The sequence below is a fragment of the Pan troglodytes genome, chromosome 5, assembly GCF_028858775.2.
Source record: "Pan troglodytes isolate AG18354 chromosome 5, NHGRI_mPanTro3-v2.0_pri, whole genome shotgun sequence".
In the NCBI taxonomy this organism is placed as follows: Eukaryota; Metazoa; Chordata; class Mammalia; order Primates; family Hominidae; genus Pan; species Pan troglodytes.
The window spans coordinates 145,698,659-145,720,579 of NC_072403.2; the positions used below are offsets into that span (position 1 = coordinate 145,698,659).

Genomic DNA, 21,921 nt, shown 5'->3' on the forward strand with positions numbered 1-21,921 from the left:
TTACAGAGTAAACAGACAACCTACAGAATGGGAGAAAATTTTTGCAAACTATGCATCTGATATCCAGCATCTATAAGGAACTTAAAGTTCTACTATCCAGCATCTATAAGGAACTTAAACAAATTTACAAGAGGTAATAAACAAACAACCTCATTAAAAAGTAGGCAAAGGACATGAACAGATGCTTCTCAAAAAAAGACACATGTGGCCAACAATCATATGAAAAAAAAGCTCAGCATCACTGATTATTAGAGAAATGCAAATCAAAACCACAATGAGATACCATCTAACACCAGTCAAAATGGCTATTATCAAAATGTCAAAAAATAACAGATGCTGACAAGGTTGTAGAGAAAAAGGAATGCTTATACACTTTTAGTGGGAGTGTAAATTAGTTCAATCATTGTGGAAGACGGCGTGGTGATTTCTCAAAGACCTAAAAGACAGAAAGATCATCCAACCCAGCAATCCCCTTACTGGATATATACACAAAGGAATATAAATCATTCTATTATAAAGACACGTGCATGCCTATGTTCATTGCAGCACTAGTCACAGTAGCAGAGACATGGAATCAACCTAAATGCCCATCAGTGATAGACTGGATAAAGAAAATGTGGTACTTATACACCATGGAATACTATGCAGCGTCCTTGAAGGAACATGGATGGAGCTGGAGGCCACTATCCTTAACAAACTATCACAGGAACAGAAAACCAAATACTGTATGTTCTCACTTTTAAGTGGAAGCTAAATGATGAGAACACATGGACACGTAGAGGGGAACAACACACACTGGAGCCTATTGATGGTGGAGGGTGGGAGGAGGGAGAGGATCAGGAAAAATAACTAATGGGTACGAGGCTTAATACACGGGTGATGAAATAACCTGTACAACAAACCCCCATGACACATGTTTACCTATGTAACCAACCTGCACATGTACCCCTGAACTTAAAAAAAAATTAAAATGTCTGTAAATAATAGTAATATTCAACATTTAATACTATTTTATTATGAATGTCCTTTAGTTAATTATTTTTGGTCTCATTTTACAAATGAGGAAAAATAAGGAAAATAAAAGCTAAATAATGTGGGCACTGTTACACAACTAGAAGGTGGCAGAGCCTGGATTGAAATGCAGCTATGAATTCCAGAGTCCATGCACCTAATTGCAAAGTTTTGTAAGGTAAGTGTGGGAAAAGGGTAAGAAAGAGGAGGGAAGAGATGCTACCAAGCAGCTTAACCAAATTGTATTATTTAGTAACAACATGTGTTCTCTTTCAGTGTTTTTGTTCTTTCTATATTTAAACACTCCAGTGTAGTATACGTATATGGGTGTGTATATATTCATATAGAGAGAGAGATATATATATAGATATACATAGAGAGAGATATAGATATATATATATATATATGCACACATTTATTTTACTCTGAACTATCTAGGATTTTTTTTTCTAGAAAGGAGAAATATACAAATATACAAAATGTACAAATACATTTTGAAGAGGAAAACAGTTTTAAAAGACTTTTAAGTATTCTGGAAATCTTAGAAATGACAAGTTTAGATATCACGAAATTAAAGAGAAATAACCGTGATTTTTTAAAAATTATCCTGGGAATGAAAGAGGTGGGTCTTCAGTACACTAACATTTAAATTCTCAGCTTCAGGAGAAATTGAGTTTTCATTCATGCTCTGAACCCTCTTCCCTTAGCAATGAAGCCTCAGCATCCCTTTGCTTCTCCTGTGCCCTCAAGTGAGAACTGAGTTATGGCTGGCTGTCTCAGGAAGAAAATAACTATTACACGACATAAGATGGGCTGGGGTGGGGGAGGGCTAAGGAAAGGCCTGCCATTTAGCTTGTAAAGTGCAGCAGCTGTGGCCTGTTTTCACTAATATCTGACATGTTTCTTTGGCCACTCGCCAAATTGATCTGTACCCAACACTTCTCCCATCCTTCCTGTGCCTCCAGGATCCTTTGTAAATGCTACTTGAGACTCCAGTCTACTCCAAATCAATCCCCTTGGTTCCTTCCTCCCCTTAATGCACAGGCATCCCACCCTAATTAATTAACCCAACACCAGCTTCATCCAGGACCTTCCCACACTTTGCCCCTTCACGCAGCCCAGAAACATCAGCACATTCCTGACTTCATCACTTGTCAACTCCCTTTCTGTTAAAGACCAGTGTCCCCTTTCACTGACCTGGCCTCTGATTTGATCTCACTTTAAAGTATCCCACTTTAAGAGACAGTAACAAATGCTGCCTTTTTCCTGTTTGGTTTGTTTATTCATGTTCACTCAGTCTATTATAATTAAAGACCAAGGGAATTCTAAGAAGAGCCCAGGAAGATGGTTTATGCATTTGATATGTGGATAAATCCAATACTGGATTTGTAACAAAGTTCACTTCACCTATTGCTAACTGTGTGAACTTGGGTGAGTTTCCTAAGCTCTTGTCATTCATTCAAATACTTATTGAGTGCCTGTTACTATGCCACGTTCTATTGTAAATGCTGATGCTGCAATTTAAACAGGGAAGCAAAAATACCTGCCCTCTGTGATGTTTATATCTTAAAGAGGAAAAATAACTGTTAATAAATAGGTGGATTTAAAAATATAGACATTTAAGAAAAAATATAAGGAATGAGAGAAGAAGAATAGGGAGTGTCAAGATTAGGAGTAGAAAGGAAGGTAGCAACTTGGAATAGAACAGTCCCTAACTTCCTGATGTGATGTTTCACCAGGCCTGAGGTCATGCGGATAGCTGAGAAAAAAAAGCATTCCCAAAAGAGGAAACAGCAAGTGTAAAAGCCCCGAGACAGAAGAGTGTTGCCTGGCATGTTGGGCAAAGAGACAGCTATGGCTGGCAGAGAACAAGAAAGCAGCAGCAGGTGATGTCAGAGTAACAGGGAGCTAGAACTCAGAGGGCCTTGTACGTGATAATAAAGAATGTGGATTTTACTTTGATAGAAATGGGAACTCACTAAAGGATACTGAATAAGAGTAACATGATTTGATTTACCTCTAAAGAATCTGAACTAACTCCTCTGTAAGAGTGTAGAATGTATAATAACAAGAGTGGCGAAGACTAGCCTGCCTGCTCAAATCCCAGTGCCACCACTTACTACCAGTGTGACTTTAAGCTAATTGTTTAACCTTCCTAAGCTTTGATTTTCTCATTTTTTCCTTTTTTTTTTTCTCTTTTACAGAGGTAATCAAAAGTGTTCTCATGTTTAAGGTGGAATTGATAGTAGTTCCTCTTTTGTAAGGTTAAGAAAAAATAAATCAAATAGTGCATACTGAGGTGTTTAGCGCAGTGGATACCACCTAGAAAGCCTGACACACGCTGATATTATCAGGCTGGTGAGAATCAAGTTCTATAATGTATGTGCGGTATTTGCTTGTGTTGTCCAGCATAGTGGCATAGTGAGCACTTACATGTCATCTACTATCAGTTACTAGCATTACCAACTGCTAACCCACTGGCTGTTTTAAAGTAATTTTGTACATTTAAAATTTTTATAATATACCACCTTAAAAGAATCAGAATAGCAAAAGTTCACAGATAATTTTCAGATGTCTCTGAACCTTCTTATTCAAAGTACTCTGCAAAGCACTAGAAAGGCATATGTACTTGGGTAAAAAAGAGAGTAAACACACACACTGTCTCTCTCTTTCTGTTTTATCATATATATAAAATAAAACAGAGATATACATAATTATCTATATATTAAACATATATATCTTTATGTATATATCTTCCCCTTTAAAAATTATTGATATATGTAGAGAGATAATTTTATAGATAATTTTTAAAGAAGGGGAAACTATCTATATATAGATAATATTTTAAAGAAGGGGAAAGAGTTAGTTAAGACAAGTTTCTGTGTGTTGCTGACCCCTGTTGGGTGGAAAAATTAAAATTGGTCTTCTGAAAGAAAGAAAAGTGAATTCTCAACTCCCTGTACATGATCCTGACTGGGAACCTACTCTCATCCATTTCACTGATTCCACGTGTATGGCCATGGATGGGGACATTGGAGGCCTACTGGTTCTTCGAAGACCTGCTTCATTACCCAAATGTTATGCAGCTCATACCTCATTTCTTTCCTGAGACCTAGGCTACCTTAAACTGAGAGGGAGGATCTCATCTTTCTTTCCCTTGCCCACCATACTCACACACACAGACATACTGACATACTCCCAAAACAAACACATGTCCCCCAAGCTTAAGTCTCTTAGGAAACAACCACATATCCTAATCTGGTCTTGATAGTCAGCTCACGAGAACAAAGGAGAGGAAGATTAATGTAGAAACCTGCACTAAAGGCTGAGTACAGTGGCTCAGGCCTGTAATCCCAACACTTTAGGAGGCCAAGGCAGGTGGGTCACCTGAGGTCAGGAGTTCTAGACCAGCCTGGCTAACATGGCGAAACCCATCACTACTAAAAATACAAAAGTTAGGTGGGTGTGGTGGCAGATGCCTGTAATCCCAGCCACTCGGGAGGCTGAGACAGGAGAATCGCTTGAACCCAGGAGGTGGAGGTTGCAGTGGGACGAGATTGCACCACTGTACTCCAGCCTGGGCGACAGAGCAAGACTCCGTCAAAAAAAAAACAAAAAAAAACAAAAAAAACCTGCACTAGAATAAGTCCTAGTTCTTTCTTTTCTTTAAAGACAGACAAAATGCAATGTTTTAATTCTCATTTTACCTAATAATAAAGAAAGGATGTACCATTAAAATCAAGTAGGAAATTATCCTTGTCTTATTGTCACTTTTTTAAAAATTGTGCTATTCTGCACAGACCAGTTTCTCTAGAATGTTCCCTTGCTGACTTTTCCTCTAGTAGTATCAGTTATACTGAAAATCAGTCGTACTCTTACTTTATTTTACTGGGCACTATCAAACTAACAGAAGAGGTATATAAAGGCAGGGAGAACTACCATTGATATAAGGCCTCTTCCGGACCGAAACGCGCAGCCGCACCTCTCTGTTCCGTCAGGTGGAATAGGCCCCCGACCTGGGATCTCTACCCAAAAGGAGGCGGTTAGAACACAGGTGTCCTATTCCCTTTAGTCCTCCATCCTTTACTAGACAAAGCTGCGCAATTAGAATAATAAAATGCAGCCGGGAGAAATTGTTGACGCTTGTAATCCCAGCATTTTGAGAGGCTGAGGCTGAAGGATCGCTTGAGTCCAGGAGTTCAAGCCTGCAGTGAGCTATGATCGGACCATTGTACTTCAGCATGGGCGACAGAATGAGATCCTGTCTTTAATAATAATAATAATAATACATCCAAAACATCAAGAAATTGGGTGTGCCCTTTTAAAATACACTTAGAAAGGGAACGGTTAGAAATCTTAATTTCAGGGATATTTTACTCCTAAACCTATTCTTTTTGTTTTTGCAGAGATTGACCATGCCTACAATGACAACTGGAAAACAGAAATGAAACCATATAAGCCAAGCACTCACGCAATCTTTGTCCTCCCGGTTGACTTAAGAACACTTGTGAAGAAAATGTGGCGTCTTTAGATCTCAGGTAAGGGATCCGGAGCACTGTTTTTCCTGATACACCTCCATCCTGCAGGGTAGTTGGGAGTGAGGTGTGCTGAGAAGGAACAAGTTGTCCGCTTTAACTTGACAAGGCACGGCTTCCCCCGCCTCCTACTTGAAGTATTCTAGTTGCTGAAATAAATGTTCAGGTGTTTTGGGTTTTGTCTCTTCCAGCTCCGCCCGTCTGCGCCTCTCCAGCAGAGGGCGCCTTTTCCACTGGGTCTCACTGTGGGCTGCTGGGAGTTTTATTCGGTTTGGGCCGGGAAGGAGCTGTGTTGGATCCGCGCCCCCTGCCTTGGCGCCGCCTCTGGCCCCTGAGCCGTGGCCCATCCCATGCAGAATCAATCGGGGCTCCTCACTCCCGCGCCTGCTCCCCGGGGGCTGAATCCGCCCGCCCGAGGGCCAGGTGCCGGTTTGATCCCAGGCGCTCCACCTGGAGGCCCTATCTGGATCGAAATTCGCACTCGCCCCGCCCTCTTGTTACCAGTTCTCTCCGGGCTTGTGGAAAGAGTTCCCCAACCTGGGATATATACCCAAGAGGAGGTTAGGACACAGGTGTCCTATTCCCTTGCATCCTCCATCTTCTCCTACTCTATTACTCTCCTCTTTTGTTAGTTTGATGGTGCCCAGTGAAATAAAGCAAAAGAATACAACTGATTTTCAGTATAACTGATACTACCAGAGGAAAAGTCAGCAAGGGAACATTCTAGAGAAACTGGTCCTGTGCAGAATAGCAAAATTTTTAAAAAATGACAATAAGACAAGGATAAATTCCTACTTGATTTTAACGGTAGGTACATCCTTTATTATTAGGTAAAATGAGAATTAAAACATTTCATCTTGTCCGTCTTTAAAGAAAAAAAGAACTAGCACTTATTCTAGTGCAGGTTTTGTTTTGTTTTGTTTTGTTTTGAAACAGGATTTCGCTCTTGTTGCCCAGGCTGAAGTGCAGTGGCGCGATATCGGCTCACTGCATCCTCCGCCTTCTGGGTTCAAGCTATTCTCCTGCCTCAGCCTCCCTAGTAGCTTGAATTACAGGCATGCGCCACCATGCCCGCCTAATTTTTGTATTTTTAGTATGGACGGGGTTTCACCAGGTTGGTCAGGCTGGTCTCGAACTCCTGACCTCAGGTGATCCACCTGCCTCAACCTCCCAAAGTGCTGGGATTACAGGCGTAAGCCACCGCGTTCGACCTTTTTGTTTGTTTTGTTTTTGTTTTTGAGACGGAGTCTCGCTCTGTCGCCCAGGCTGGAGTGCAGTGGCGCCATCTTGGCTCACTGCAACCTCCGATTCCCGGGTTCAAGCGATTCTCCTGCATCAGCCTCCAGAATAGCTGGGATTACAGGCACCCACCACCACGCCCACCAACCTTCCCCTTCTTGCTGCAATCTCACCAAGACCGCTCTTGTCTCCTAAGTAGCTTTGGTCTGCCCCTTTCTTGGATTCTTTAAGATAGGCAAGGAGCGGGGAGAGAAAGCGTAGCTAGCCAATAAGGAAACACGAACTGAAAAGTATTTCCGAAGCATCACTCCTGTCAGCGTTATTAGAGTACTGATGGCCCATATTACGATGTCGCTGGTTGTATGTCTTCCCCCGCACAGTGTCCAGAGCACCGTGAGGACAGGGCTGCTTTTACTCTACGTTTGCATCCTCAAAAGGTACAGCACCCAGCCCAGTGCTTGGCACAGAGTCTATTGATGATTGATAAATAATAATGTACGTCGAAATTTGGATGAGGGTTCTCATTTTTGTGTTCTTACTTTTATTTGAATTTGACCTTATAATTAGAAGTGCAGGGGACAAATATTTGCTACCATGTTGAAAATGTTAATACTATAACCCTGCTCATTGATACAAATATTAGTAAGACTATGCTAGCTAAAGCATCTGACTACATGTTGATTGTTATCAGGATAGTGATGGAGTATTTTTGCTTTTTAAAAAATTTAAAGCTTTCCAGAGAAATCTGTCAAAATAATTATCATTGCATCCTAACACCTTTTATTTTTGGGGGGGCGGGGGTGGTGCCTAAAACATCAGAAATTTATTGTCTTACCGTTACGGAGACCAGAAGTCTGAAATCAAGGTATCAGAGGGAAATGCTCTCTTAAAGGCCCTAGGGAAGGATCCTTCCTTCCTTCTTCAAGCTACTGGTGTTTGCTGTCAGTCCTTGCCATTCCTTGACCATAACTTCAATCTACGCCTCCTTCTTTACATAGCCTTCTTCCCTTTACTTCTGTGTCCAGATCTCTAGGTGTGTAAGGACACCAACCATTGAATTATGGCCCACCCTAATCCAGCTCCACTTCACCTTAACCTGATTATACCTGCAAAGATTTTATTTTTAAATAAGGTTACATGCACAAGTCTGGGTAGACATAGATTTTGGAGGAACACCACTCAACCGAGTACAACAATTAAATTTGGAGATTTTAACACTCCAGTTTCAGTAATTGACAAAAGAGACAAAAGTCAGTAAAGATATATCAACCAACTTGATCTAATTGACGTATGCAGAACACTATAACCAACAGTGGCAGAATAGTCTTTCTAAGTGCATCTAAAACATTCAACTAAATGGGCTATATAAAAACCAAATTACAATCAGTTCCACAGGATTGAAATCATGCACAGTATGTTTTCTGACAATAGCAGAAAGAAAACAGAAAACACAAACAAAAAGAAATATATAAAAACCCAAAATACTTGAAAATTATAAAAAAATCTAATAAGACATTTCTGGGAACTTTGGAATTCTGCAACAAACTTCTCAATTTCTCCTGTGTCCAAAGAAGACATCAAAAATAAAATTAGAAACATGTTGATCTGAATGTGACTAAAGACAATGAATGTAATATCTGTTTTTATAAGCATACCTGGAAAACTGGCATGTCATGAACATTAGAAGTCAAAAACTGTTGAAGGGATGAGGGTATGATGGTGTCATACAGCTGCAGTTAGATAACCTACCTTTAGGTCAGTTGCTTGTTTTAGACATGCTCTTATTTTATTAATATATTGATTCCTAAAACTCAGTACCTCTACCTGCCTTCTACAGAAGTAAAGAATCCTTAGATAGAAGCAACCAAGATTTTCGAGCTTTCAACTACTTGAGGAGATTTTAAAGGAAGTTTTTAAAAAATTAAATATATGTATATCCTATAGCATATACAGTGCATACATACAAATCTATGAACATATATCTATATTAGTTTGTCACAGGGCTTTCTAACCTGTGACCTATAAACTTAGAGACATGATGAGAGCTTTACTGAATATTCAGATTTTTCCATTGTGTGTGCATTTTTCTGGAGAAGGCTATACAGCTTTCATTAGATTCTCAGAGAAACCCATGAACCCAAAACTTTAAAAACTGGTCTTAAAGACGAAAGTGTATTTCAATACTATTCTTTACTCTTGATAATAGCTCTCTAATAGGGACCCTTTAGGGTCTTGGTTTGTTATTGAGATTTTGGATGCCCAAGTAGTGAACATTGCAAAACATTAGGAATAATCCTAATGCCAAGAATGACCAGATGTGATAACATAACACATACTAACTGTATGAGATCCTTGATGTGTTTAAAATTTAAGTAGCATTATATCTCTTTACAGAACTAGCTTAAAATTAAAATGGAAACAGCTTTTATGCTGGCTCTGAGGCCAAAAATATAAATTCAACTCTGCACATTTTTTATTTGAAGGCATTCACAAATGACATGCAAGGAATAAACGCTGGCCAAAAGCCATAGCTAAGCATTGTGTTAAAAAAAAAAAAAAAAAAAACCGTGTGTGATTTTAAGCCAAAAACTATTTAGGAGTTGGTTTCTCATGTCCTAATTATTAAATTAGGAATAAAAACAGGAAAAAGATGTTAAAAGTGGTATGCTTTAAGTATTAAGTATTCTCTTTAGGTTTAATAACAACTTTTAAAAATCAAACAAAATTGATCAACAGCCTATGTAAACAGTCATGCAGGACTGAAGAAGACTTCTCTATTTAGATTAACAAGAAAATGATGCTAGAGGCAGCTTGGTGAGACACTGAGAACTAAAGTTAACAAAACAAATGTGTACTGGGAGAAATGATTTACACACATGTTCTGAATGCTTCTGCTTAGATTAATATTTTCCTTCAAATAAAACTGGTCAAGCTCAATAATGCAGCTATAAAGATGAATGTACAGTAATCAAGGCATTTGGTCATTCAGAGCCAAGATATGAGAGTTATTCTAGAAAAGTATCAAATAACCAAAAGTACTTTGGAATCTCTAACTATAGCATGGATAAAATTTTTTGCATGTATGACAATGTATAATGGAACCTCCAAACAAATCCAAACTTACGATGTCTTCAAGATGTAAGTGTCAGCATTATAAAGCATGGGAAAAGTAAGTACTTTATTTGGCATCCCATTTAAACCATATATGGCTTTTCTTTGCCTCTTGAGTAAAATGTCCTGCCATTTACCCTTAATTGTCATGCTAACATCCATCTCAGAATCCGCTTCCATCTTGGAAAGGGGTTAGTAAGATGAATAGGTATTTCTAACAAATCTTGATAATTTGCTTTCAGAGGGGATAGTCTAGAAATAACATCACAGCTAAGACATCCTCTTGACTTCGAACTCAAGTCAAGACTTAGCAATGCATTTTTCACATTATGGATTAAACATGTGCTTTCCTTCAGGGTGCTGTGAGAGTTAAAAATCAAGTATCAATAACTATATAAATGAATATAAGTGGAAGGTTTATGAGTCAAGGGAAAAAGACACTTAAAAGGCAGTGTTACCTCCTGCTGTCTCAAATTGGTCTCAGGAAAGCCCAATGGACCAGAGCCATCTCCTCTGCTGCTTTCTCTTTTCTGACTATCCATGTATCATAGGATTGACAAATCCACATTCTTAAGCTGTGTTTCCTAACTTAGTCTGACACTAAGTGCTCCAAGCTATTGTTTAGGAATTACCCTCTCACTATAATAATAACTTCATTATTACTGAATAATAACTCAGTAATGAGTTTTTTTATTCTTCAGTAATGATTCCCAAATGACATAGAAGTATAGGAAGAAAAGAAGCATTCTGAGAATAAGACATTCTGAGAAATGGTGATCCTAATTACTATCAATGAAGAATCACGCTCCCACTGTTTCATTGTTTGGGGCCAGTATACATAAGTTGCTAATTCCAAGGCCTACGGGGCCAGGTGGTTCTTGTGAGGTCAATGGAGAACAAAAGTTTGTGCCCCTCATAAAATGGGCAATCTGTGTCCCATTCCACCTGTTACCTTAGGAAAAGAACATGAAGTATGGCTTTTCAAGATTTTTCTCAAGATAACTTAGACATCTGGATTTTTATGTGAATACTCCTGATTGTTAAATGCAGACACGAATCCCAAATTCTTAAATATTCATAGGCCTGCAGACCTGACGTAGCAGCAAATGTTTCACAAATCTGTGACCTCTAAGAAAAGAACTTATTAAAACCAGGTTTAGCCATGTAGCCATGTGAACTTGGACTCATGACCTCATAGCTAGGGCTTCAGTGACCTCATCCATAGGATGGAGGAGAAGACTTCCCTAGCAGCAGCTCCAGAGTTCTTTATAAGATGAGCACTCAACAATTCTTGAGTTATGATCATCCTCCCCACACCCAATTTCAGCTCTCAGATGAGGATGTGGCTTCTGACTTAACTGCTGACAAAGTATAAAGTTTACCTCAATCTATCAAGATCCAGTGTGGCTAGCTTTCTATACTCAATTCCACAACATGAATTATTTTTAAAATTTATTGTACTTATAAAATCAATTAAGATTCACTGTAGAAAAATTACTGAATACAGATATACAAAGGGAAATCTCCTTAAAAACCACCAAGTACCTTGATGTAGATCCTTTTAAATCTTTTCCTACGTGTATATTGTTTTTAGAAAAATGACATCATATCTAATGCATTTTTTGTAGCCTGCCTTTTTTACTGAATGTATTTACTCAATAAACACTGATTCTTTAGAGAAGTAGAAGTATAATTCTTATAAGATTAATTTCAATTCGGGCTGGGCACAGTGGCTTACGCCTATAATCTCAACACTTTGGGAGGCTGAGGCAGATGGATCACCTTGAGGTCAGGAGTTCAAGACCAGCCTGGCCAACATGGTGAAACCCTGTCTCTACTAAAAATACAAAAAATTAGCCGGGCATGGTGGTGCACACCTATAATCCCAGTTACTTCTGCCTCAGCAGACTGAGGCAGAAGAATCACTTGAACCAGGGAGGCAAAGGTTGCAGTGGGCCAAGATCGTGCCACTGCATTCCAGCCTGGGTGACAGAGCAAGATTGTCTAAAAAAGAAAAAAAAAAAAAAGAAAAAGATTAATCTCAATTCAGTTTTTTCAACATAAGCACAAATATGTCCAATTTGTCATGAGTATAGGGTTTAGGACTAAAAACACAGAACTAAACACCAAATGCAAAGCAATTCTTCCCAAAAAAATAGCTTTCCCCAAATCACTCAGTAATTTCATGATAGAATTCCCAAAATATTAAGAAATCTAGGACTATTACCCTGTAATAATAAAGCCCTCAAAATCTAAAGAAAGAAATAGATCAAAATACATTTATTATTGAGATGTAAGGACAAAGTATTGGAGACTATAAGTTAATAGTCTGAATAATGAATCTAGAGAAAATAGGAGGAAAACGATGGGGGTCACTGCAACCAATTCTGAAAATTCTAGAATGTGTATGTGATCGAACAGAGAAAAAATAAGTGCAATTCATCTATATTTATATATTTAGATAATATATTAATATACATTAAATAGATTTAGATAATGTATTAATATTAAATATATTTATATGTTTATTAAATATATTTATATTAGTATTAATATATACTAAAGTATATATTAATAATATAAGTAACATGCAAAGTATATTGAACCATCTACTAAATCTCTTAATTAAAACCTAACTGTTTTATCACTTTAGGATTCAACAGCTGTACAAATTTAAGTTCACATTTTCCTGGAGGACTTAATTAGTGAAATAAATGACTAGCAGACTAATTCATAGTAGAGAAATAAGAACTCGGCATTTTGGAATGTGGTATCTTTGTTGAATCTCCCTCTGTTCCTTGGCCTTCTCTTGCAAAGTCTGACAATGTTACAAAAGTACATAGCCAAGAGTGAGTGAGGCACAGAGCAAATGTGAAAAACTCTCTTCTATTATACAACAAGACAGTGAAATGTTTTTCTTAGAAAAAAATTCTCTCCCTATCAATAGTCCCAAATACTAATGCAGACTTTATTTCCAAATAAGTTTCTTATGTCAATCTGTTTTAAATAAATTCTGATCACTTTAAAAGCAAAACTTGGGAGAAAATTACATGTTAGTGGGTTTGATCTGTTCAATAGTCTCACAGTGTACTCTCAAACTTGGGTGAACCAGGATTAAGTTCCAGTAGTCTTACAAAAAAAAAGACACACAAAAATCTGCTAAACATGCCATATCACTAGTCTTATACTCATAATGAGAAATTATTAGGCCCATCCAAAGATGATAGAACTTTCCATATTTTTAGTCGCTTCATGTTTACAAGTCACAGATAAACTTCCCTGCAAGGCATCCTGTTCTCCATTCCTGAGATTAAATAAATCAATAATAGAAATCATCTTGCAATACAGATGCTTCCTTCCCCAACCGAAATATTCTTATAAAAATTTAACAAGAAAATTTTCAAACATCTCATAATGTTGTTTTTACAAAGCAACTGTTAGTTATAAACAAGTCTTTTAGGTCTCAAGGAGATTTAAGATACTTCAAAGGCTTGATCTAAACCCTCTAAATCCAGGTTGCTTTCACATATTTTCTAAAACATAGTATGTTAAATTTAATGTTTGAAAAAATGTTTTAAGTGTTTTGTTATGCACTGGAAAAATTTAAACAGATCTTATTCTAAGAAATTAGCATTTTCTGGAACTTCTATTTTTACTAATTCCTTTCTTTACAAAAAATAAAGAAGCAAGTACCTATGTTAACTGTTTTTCTGTAAATGTTTGCAAACTTATTAAAGAAATAACACATCTCATCTACCCAAGGCAGTGTACATTAACATATTTTTATGTACATTTAAAAAAGAAATTCCTCACAACCTAGTTGTTGCAGATGTTTCTCTTGGTGACTCTTCTTATCAGGAGAGAGACTGATCTGTCTTCTTTTAGTATATCCTATAGGTCAGTGGCAAGAAAAAACAAATAAAGGCCATTTTAATAATTATTAGAAGCTTGTACAAATATTAACTACAAAAACCTGCTATTCTGAATTGTTCAGTTAATATTGAATGATACATAATTTTTTAATTCTGACTTGAATAATTTATAAAAACATACATAGTGGTATTTTTTTAAACTAAAAGTTATGGTATACATTTTTTTCCTGTCAGCTTTAAGTGATGGTGTAGATTGGGTTCACCCTGACAGGTTTGGGTTATCTGAAATAAAAGTCACAGTTTCTTAGGGCGGCATTTTTTATTTCATAAGAGTGATTCAATTGAACTGAATAATTTCTCAGCTTTCCACTGTTCTTTCCTAGGAAAAAAGAACTGTATACAACAATAATTTATTATTTCTTGTTTTAGTACATATTTTGAAAGTTTTACAACCCAAAGGAACACAGATAACTCTTTAAAGTTCCATTTCCTCTGAAATAAAACAATGTGTAGCTCTTACCACCAGCTGGACATATTTCCCTCAATTTCAAAATAAAAGAAGAAATGTTGGTCTATTTGTTATACTTGTTATTATTTCTGTTTATCCATGCAAAGTAGCAGAAGTTTAAGAGGCATTCATTTATACCAATTTTGCACAATGAGATCCTGTAATCTTTCTGTTGTATGTGTAATGTATAGAAGGTGTTCATTACTTAGCACATTGAAGAGGCAACCATTAAAAAAAGAAAGATAGTCATATTATGACATTTAATCAGAATTGAGTCATGGTTATAATTATCTGTTACTTTATGCTTCCTGAATTTCCAAATTGTTCCAAAATAGATTAAATATGCATATTTTTAAAAGAAGGAAATTAGAATAATAGTTTTTAATGTTCCAAGGACTTGTCCATTGATGTCCTAGCCCATCTTTTAAATATACAAAGACAATAAAAACTCAGGAGTAATAGAAACCAAAGATATGAGCTCTTTCCTTGAAGGATAAATTATGTAATTGATTTTCAGTTGATATTTTGTAAGGATTGCTGCTAAAAGAATACTGTACTATAGTGAAAACTGAGTTTATTCTGTCTCCTATTACAAAATTAACAATTTAATAATTCTCTTTCTGTTTATTCTTCTAACAATCCTAAATATGAAATTTTATATTGAGCACTATGTACCTAATTTTGTTAGTTACTACAGAGTGGCAAGTTCAAGTTCTTTTATATCTCCTTTTTTCACACACATGTGCACACACAAAAGCACAGAGTTGTATATCTGAACGCATAGTAATTATTCAAGCAATCATTGGACATTTACTGGGCACTCATGCTTTTAGACAATAATAGAGCTCAGGTTCCTAAAGTGAGAAGATCAGTGTTTATGACAGTTGCTTTGTCCTCTGTATTTTCATCAAGATCCAGCCCCCACCCATTATCACAGAATCTACAAAAGAATTAAACTAAAACATTTTAAATTCCCAATGAGATACGTGCTCATCTTCCAAGTATTCATTCCCTCTTCCCTAGAACATGAGCCTTGAAAGCCTGTATAGTAAAAGAGCCCAAACTGTTTAAGTGTCCAGGTAGTAATAATAGTAACTTGTATTCTTACAGTGCAAGGAAACAAGAGAGAAGATGATAAAATGCAAATTTCCTAATTAGATTCAAAAGTCCATGGTAAATTTTTTCTTCCCTCCTGCAAAGACAACAGACATCTGGATTTTATAGTATATTTATTCCATCATTCATTCTCTTATTTATTCACTTATCTTTGTGTCTTTTAAGTTTAACTGGAAACCATTAGACAGTCTATACAATGGTTTTAGAAAGTGATTTGCATACTACTAATGTCAAAATACCTATAGTTTAAAAAGACACATGCACATGTATGTTCATCACAGCATTATTCATAATAGCAAAGACATGGAATCAATCTAGATGCCCATCAATGGTGGACTAGCTAAAGAAAAAGTGGCACATATATACCATGGAATACTACGCAGCCATAACAAAGAATTAAATGACCTTTGCAGCAACATAGACACAGCTGGAGGCCATTATCCTAAGTGAATTAATGATGCAGGAACAAATAACCAAATACCACATGTTCTCACTTGTAAATGGGGGGTAAACATTGAGTGCAAAGAGGGAAACAACAAACATTGGGGCCTACTTGAAGGTGGAGTGGGGGAGGAGGGAGAAGTTAAAAAAACTACCTTTTGGGTACTGTACTCACTATCTCGGTGACAAAATCATTTATGCAACAAATCCTAACAACATGAAATTTGCCCATGTAATAAATCTGCACATGTATCCCCTGAACCTAAAATAAAAGTTGAAAAAGAAAAAAAAAGAAAACATAACCCAATTAATTTGGCTTAAAAGAGTTACAATACCAAAGTAACTTTGACCTCCCTAGAAAATTCAGATGGAATAGTTTCTATCATATTAAATATCCACCAACTAATTTATAGTGTTTGTAAGATGCTATGCATTTATAGAAATCACAGAAACCTCATTTGAACACTGATTGTTCATTTATAACTTTTCATCATTTTTTTCAAAAGTCATTATTAAAGAAGTGTTTGTTTTCACACACACACACACAAAGATTAATTACTGTATTCTATTAGTTACTGTATTCTATTCTGAGGACAGTTTGTCAAGATGCTACTTGTCCTGTGATGTGTAAATAACATATTTATGTTATAAATTGCTACTTGTCCTGGGATATGTAAATAACATATTTATGTTATAAATTTGTGTCATTAAGAAGATAAATATGCACAGCTATAAGAAATATTAAGTTTATTTATATCCATGAAAGAAAGTCAGGTCTCTTTTCTTGCAAAGAAAATTGCTAGAGAATAATTGTGCAATGAAGAATCCTATGTCTGGTGTGCCCAAGTACATTGTCAAATAGTTCCGACATTCTTCATTGCACCAAAGAACCTTCCTACAGTATTCAACACCCAAATATCCTTGGTTCCATGTAGAAGCACACTTGGAACCAAGCTTTCCAACACTTAAGGGAATGTTTGCTGTGTAGAGTATCTTTTGAAGTGCTAGTCAGGACAAAACAGTAAAAAGCTTTAGCCATTAAGATGTCAACTGAGTGAAGTATCCTCACCTGAACTCCATACTGCAAGAACCATGCTGCCATGTTTAAAATTCTGACTCAGACAACTAACTGTACCCAATTCCAAAACACACTTCTTGCCTATACAAGTTTTTAAAAAGAGACTTCAAGGTAAGGGATAAAGCTTGCATCAAGGTTTAGAACATAGATGCATTTAATCAAGATCACACATGAGAGAAAGGGAATTGGAAAGCTCTAAAATCCTGTTGAATCTTATTGCATTAACTGTACAGCTTACACAGTTCAGGAAAGCCCATGTTCTCTTTCAAACAAAATATAAATACTGGATCTGGATTGCTGAGATTATAAAACAGTCAATGACATCTTTTTCAGGGGTTATTATTTTAACCCTGACGCCATAGCTGCCTGAATAACTAGAATCTGTCTAAGATTCTTTCTTGCTAATTGAAAGAGATCCACTTTATTTTATTTGAAACATTATATATGTTGAGATTTTTGGCCAAGCGCAGTGGCTCACGTCTGTAATCCCAGCACTTTGGGAGGCCGAGGCAGGCGGATCACCTGAGGTCAGGAGTTCAAGACCAGCCTGGCCAACATGGCGAAACCCCATCTCTACAAAAAATACAAAAATTAGTTGGGTGTGGTGGCATGTGCCTGTAGTCCCAGCTCCCTGAAAGCTGAGGCAGGAGAATCGCTTGAACCAGGGAGGCAGAGGTTGCAGTGAGCTGAGATTACGCCACTGCACTCCAGCCTGGGCGACAGAGTGAGACTCATCTCAAAAAAAATACAAAAAACAAACAAACAAAACAAATGATATATGTTGAGATTTTTGCAAAAGTGTTGCTGATCCTACCAAAGTAAGTTTTCTGAATTATCTGCAATTATTAATGTGTATTAACTATGTAGTAATAACCACTAGCTCTATAATTAACTCTGCGCAATGTAAACCTTAATTCAGTTGGAATTACATTCGTTATTTCAAAGATAGTGAACTGCTGTGTGCTACAGATCATGTTCCATGTAATTTTTGAGTTCCAAAAGGTCTCAGATAGTCTAAGAGATGCTAGGTGAATCTGTGTAATAAATAACACTTTTATAATATCCTAAAGCAGAGATTTTAATAGCTATAGTTGGAAATCAATAAATATCTGTTGGATGAATGTATAACCCCTTTTTACAGAGAACATGTATAAGTGCTAACAGCCATTCATACAATCCAACATCATACCATGTTATGTCCCTGGAGTTCTACTTTGGAAACATTAATTGTTTTAAAATACATGGTGAGCCAGATTCGTCACCATTGCAAGACAGAATACCAGAAGTATTCTGCTAAACCTCCTAAAAACACACACACACAAACAAAAACAAATAAGCCTGCTGCCATAGAAATTAGATATTCCTTGATAGGATCAAACCAAAAAAAGGTTAAAGAAACTATGCTTACCAAATGGAATAGAACACTACCTAAAGTGTAAGATGCATATTCTATGGGAATACAGATGCTCCTTGACTTAAGATGGGAGTTACCTTCCGATGAACCCATTGTAAGCTGAAACTATCATAAGTTGAAAATGCACTTAATACACCTAATATGCCAAATAGCATAGTTTAGCCTAGTCTACCTTAAGTGTGCTCAGAACCCTGACATTAGCCTACAGTTGGGCAAAATTATCTAATGCAAAGCCGATTTTATAATAGAGTGTTAAATATCTCATGTAATTTATTGACTACAGTGCACTGTGTAGTATCTGTTGTTTACTGTTGTGATCGTGGCTGCCTGGGAGCTGCAGTTTGCTGCCACTGCCCAGTGTCAGAAGAGGGTATCCTACTGTGCATTGCTAGGCCAGGAAAAGATCAAAACTCGAAATTCAAAGTGTGGTTTCTACTGAATGTATATTGCTTTCACACCATTGTAAAATTGAAAAATTGTTCAGTTAAACCATTGTAAATCGGGAGCCTTCTGCATAGGAATTACAATAGCAAGCATCCAAGAGTTAGGGATTAGCAGAATCAAAAAATAATCATCCAAATTGTACCAGATGGAAAGTCCATAAGCAAACATAGTTAGTTCCTAACACTTGAAAGTAACTTAATTTGGTTAGTTATATTAATTTGCCTATCTTCAAACAAAACAAATATTTTTCTGTTTCCTAGATCCCTTGTTTCCAACTGGTTCAAATAAATAGACAACTCTTCATTCCGATGGTACTTCTTAGAGATAAACCACATGCACGTATCAGAGAAAACAACTCTCAGCCTGGTAAATGAACAGGAAAAACTTGGGTTAGAATTCTATTTCTTTCAAGGTAGAGAGCAAATTTTCATAATCTCACATGGACATACAGACCAAGCCATGCATGGCACTATCTACACAATCAAGGCGGAGAACACAAAAACTTGGATATGAATGTTCACAGCAGCATTATTCATAATAGTCAAAAAATGGAAACAACCAAAATGCCCACCAACTGATGCATGAATAAACAAAATGCAGTGCATCCATTCAATGGAATATTATTCAGCCATTAAAAAGGATAAATTACTGATACATGCTACAACATGTATGAACTTCAAAAACATATGCTAAGTGAAAGAAGCCAGCCATCAAGGACCACAAATTGTATTATTCAATTTATATGAAATTCTAAAGTAGGCAAATCTGTAAAGACAAAATAGTTTAGTGATTGTATAGGGCTGGGGTCAGGAGAGGAGAATAGGAGTGACTGCCAGTGAGCAAGAGGTTTCTGGTGAAAACATGGAGAGGAGGCTTGAATAATTATCTGAGGTTAGATTTGTTATTTGGAGGCACCATTACCTACTTAATTTCCTACACAAATTCACTAGAAAACTACTGTTGGCTGTACTTTTTTGATAATGTAATTCCTGTATTTCAAAACTGTTTTTAAGGGTTTTCTTAATCTCTCCCTTAAAAAACAAATACTGAGAGTTACAAAGTAAAATACACTTTTTAAAATTTTACTTTCAAAAGAAGATAATCAAAAGTGATACAATCATCACAATTGGCATTAAATTATTGTTTTGATCTTAATATTTTATTCCCCATTCATTTGTTGTTGCCTTTTGTCTGTTCTAATGCTATAATAACTTACCTCAGCTTTAACAAAATGAAACTTTGTTTTCATGCTTTATTAACCTGAAGCTAATAATTTTACCTTAGGTGTTATCAAAAAGTGACTTATTTTTAGGATGTTAATATCTCAAACAACAGTGTTATGCTCTGCCACCTACCAAACTCTGGAGTGAGAAAATCCAATCAGTTTAACCGACCTTGCACAATTAAACCATCAAATACATTCCATATGCGGGCTTGTTGGCTCGTGCCTGTAATCCCAGCACTTTGGGAGGTCGAGGCAGGTGGATCGCTTGAGCCCGGGACTTCAAGACCAGCCTAGGCAACATGGTGAAACCCTATCTTTTCTAAAAATACAAAAATTAGCCAACCATGATAGTGTGCTCCTGGGAAGGCTAAGGTGGGAGAATCCTTGAGGCCAGGAGGTTGAGGCTGCAGTGAGCTGTGATTGCACCACTGCACTTTAGTCTGGGTGACAGAGCAAGACCCTGTCTCAAACAAACAAAAAATCTATAATGGACAACTTAGAAATCTAATTGGATAATCCTAAGAAACTCCCTCCTGCTCCTAGTTCCTCCCTCAAGTTCTCTAAAAGGTTCAGGAAACAACAATTATAACACTGACATCTAAATGTAATTTGTAAAGTATTTCTTATGTTCTCCCTGGTATTCTCCTTAAAATCATCCTAGCTTTCCCAGAACCTAGATGATATTGTCTTCTAGTTAAAATTTTCATATGCTGATGTTTTCTGCCATTTCTGTTTGGCAGAAAAGCAAACTGGAAAACTTGATAAACAAGAAAGACCTCAAGTAACAAAAATTATATGTCATTCTTGGCTCAACTAACAGCTCCAAACCTCTGAAATGTGGTAGATCTTTTTCCAAAGGAAGATCTTACTAACTCTCAGTGTAAATCTGTACCTTATCTTTATCACTGTTTAAAATCCATCTCTAAATAACATAGGCCAAGATCTCCAAAATCGATAATGGGGAAACTGCTCAACAGCATTCCAGAAGTTCTTAACCATAAGAGTGATGCTATAGTAGAAAGCAAACCGTGAGGCATCATGCATCTTGACTGAAAATTCCACCCCACACCCACTGAGCTAATCTGGAGCTGCCATAGAAGACAGGGAAGTTGGAAGTAGAGACCTTTGCGTAGGCCATCACCCCTCGCCATCAATCAAAAGGAATTCTGTGAGCTTCTACTGAGAGCCTAGAGCTCTGGTCAGCAGCACAAAGACAGAGCCAGGCAGAAACAACTCCAGAGCCACACCTCCTCTGAAAGAAAATTGTCAGGTGAGATTTTCAAATAAAACCACTGGGGATTATCCACTATCTCCCCAAGAAATTCAAATGTGTAGAAATATAAACACAACACATACTTTTTTTCAGTATTTTATAAAGTTCAACAGTTTTGATGACAATCACATGTATGGCAAATGATTTGTAAATTGTAAAATTTGAAAAAGATCAGATATTAAACAAATTGAATGAGAAAATACAACAACAATAAAAAAGTTTTATGAATGGACTACCAGTTTTTGCTTTTTTGAAAAGAAATATTACAATAAGGTTATTTGCTCAAATAAAACCTACCTGACACTCTTGCAAATGTTTAGGGAGGGAAAGTGTGTCTCCCTTTATATTTACTGTTTCTCTCTGAAGCCAATTTCATTTTTTTCAACATCCTGGACATCTGCATTCATATAAAGTGGTTGTTTTCATGGATAATTCACCTTATATATGAAATATAAAACATATCTGGAATAAATTCATTGCAAAATTGATGTTACCTGTTAAATCTTCCTAGTAGTTTGTTTTCACCAAAATAAAATGAGTGAGATTTACTGCTTTCCTCTGATTTTTTTTTCTACTTCAGTAACAGTTTTAGAAGCAAGTGAATAATTATCTTTTACTTTAGATATCTTGAAATTTGCTTGAAGTCATTCTGGA

General features: G+C 36.6%; 1 long non-coding RNA gene across 1 annotated transcript in view; it reads left to right on the forward strand.

The window, feature by feature from the left end:
- LOC104006982 (uncharacterized) overlaps positions 1 to 21,816 on the forward strand; it is a 32,700-nt gene extending 10,884 nt beyond the window's left edge. The window contains exons 2-3 of the long non-coding RNA XR_681021.3: positions 5,418 to 5,549; positions 19,030 to 21,816. This is a non-coding gene — a long non-coding RNA (uncharacterized LOC104006982). The remainder of the gene's footprint in view (positions 1 to 5,417; positions 5,550 to 19,029) is intronic.
- Positions 21,817 to 21,921: the final 105 nt, after the last annotated feature.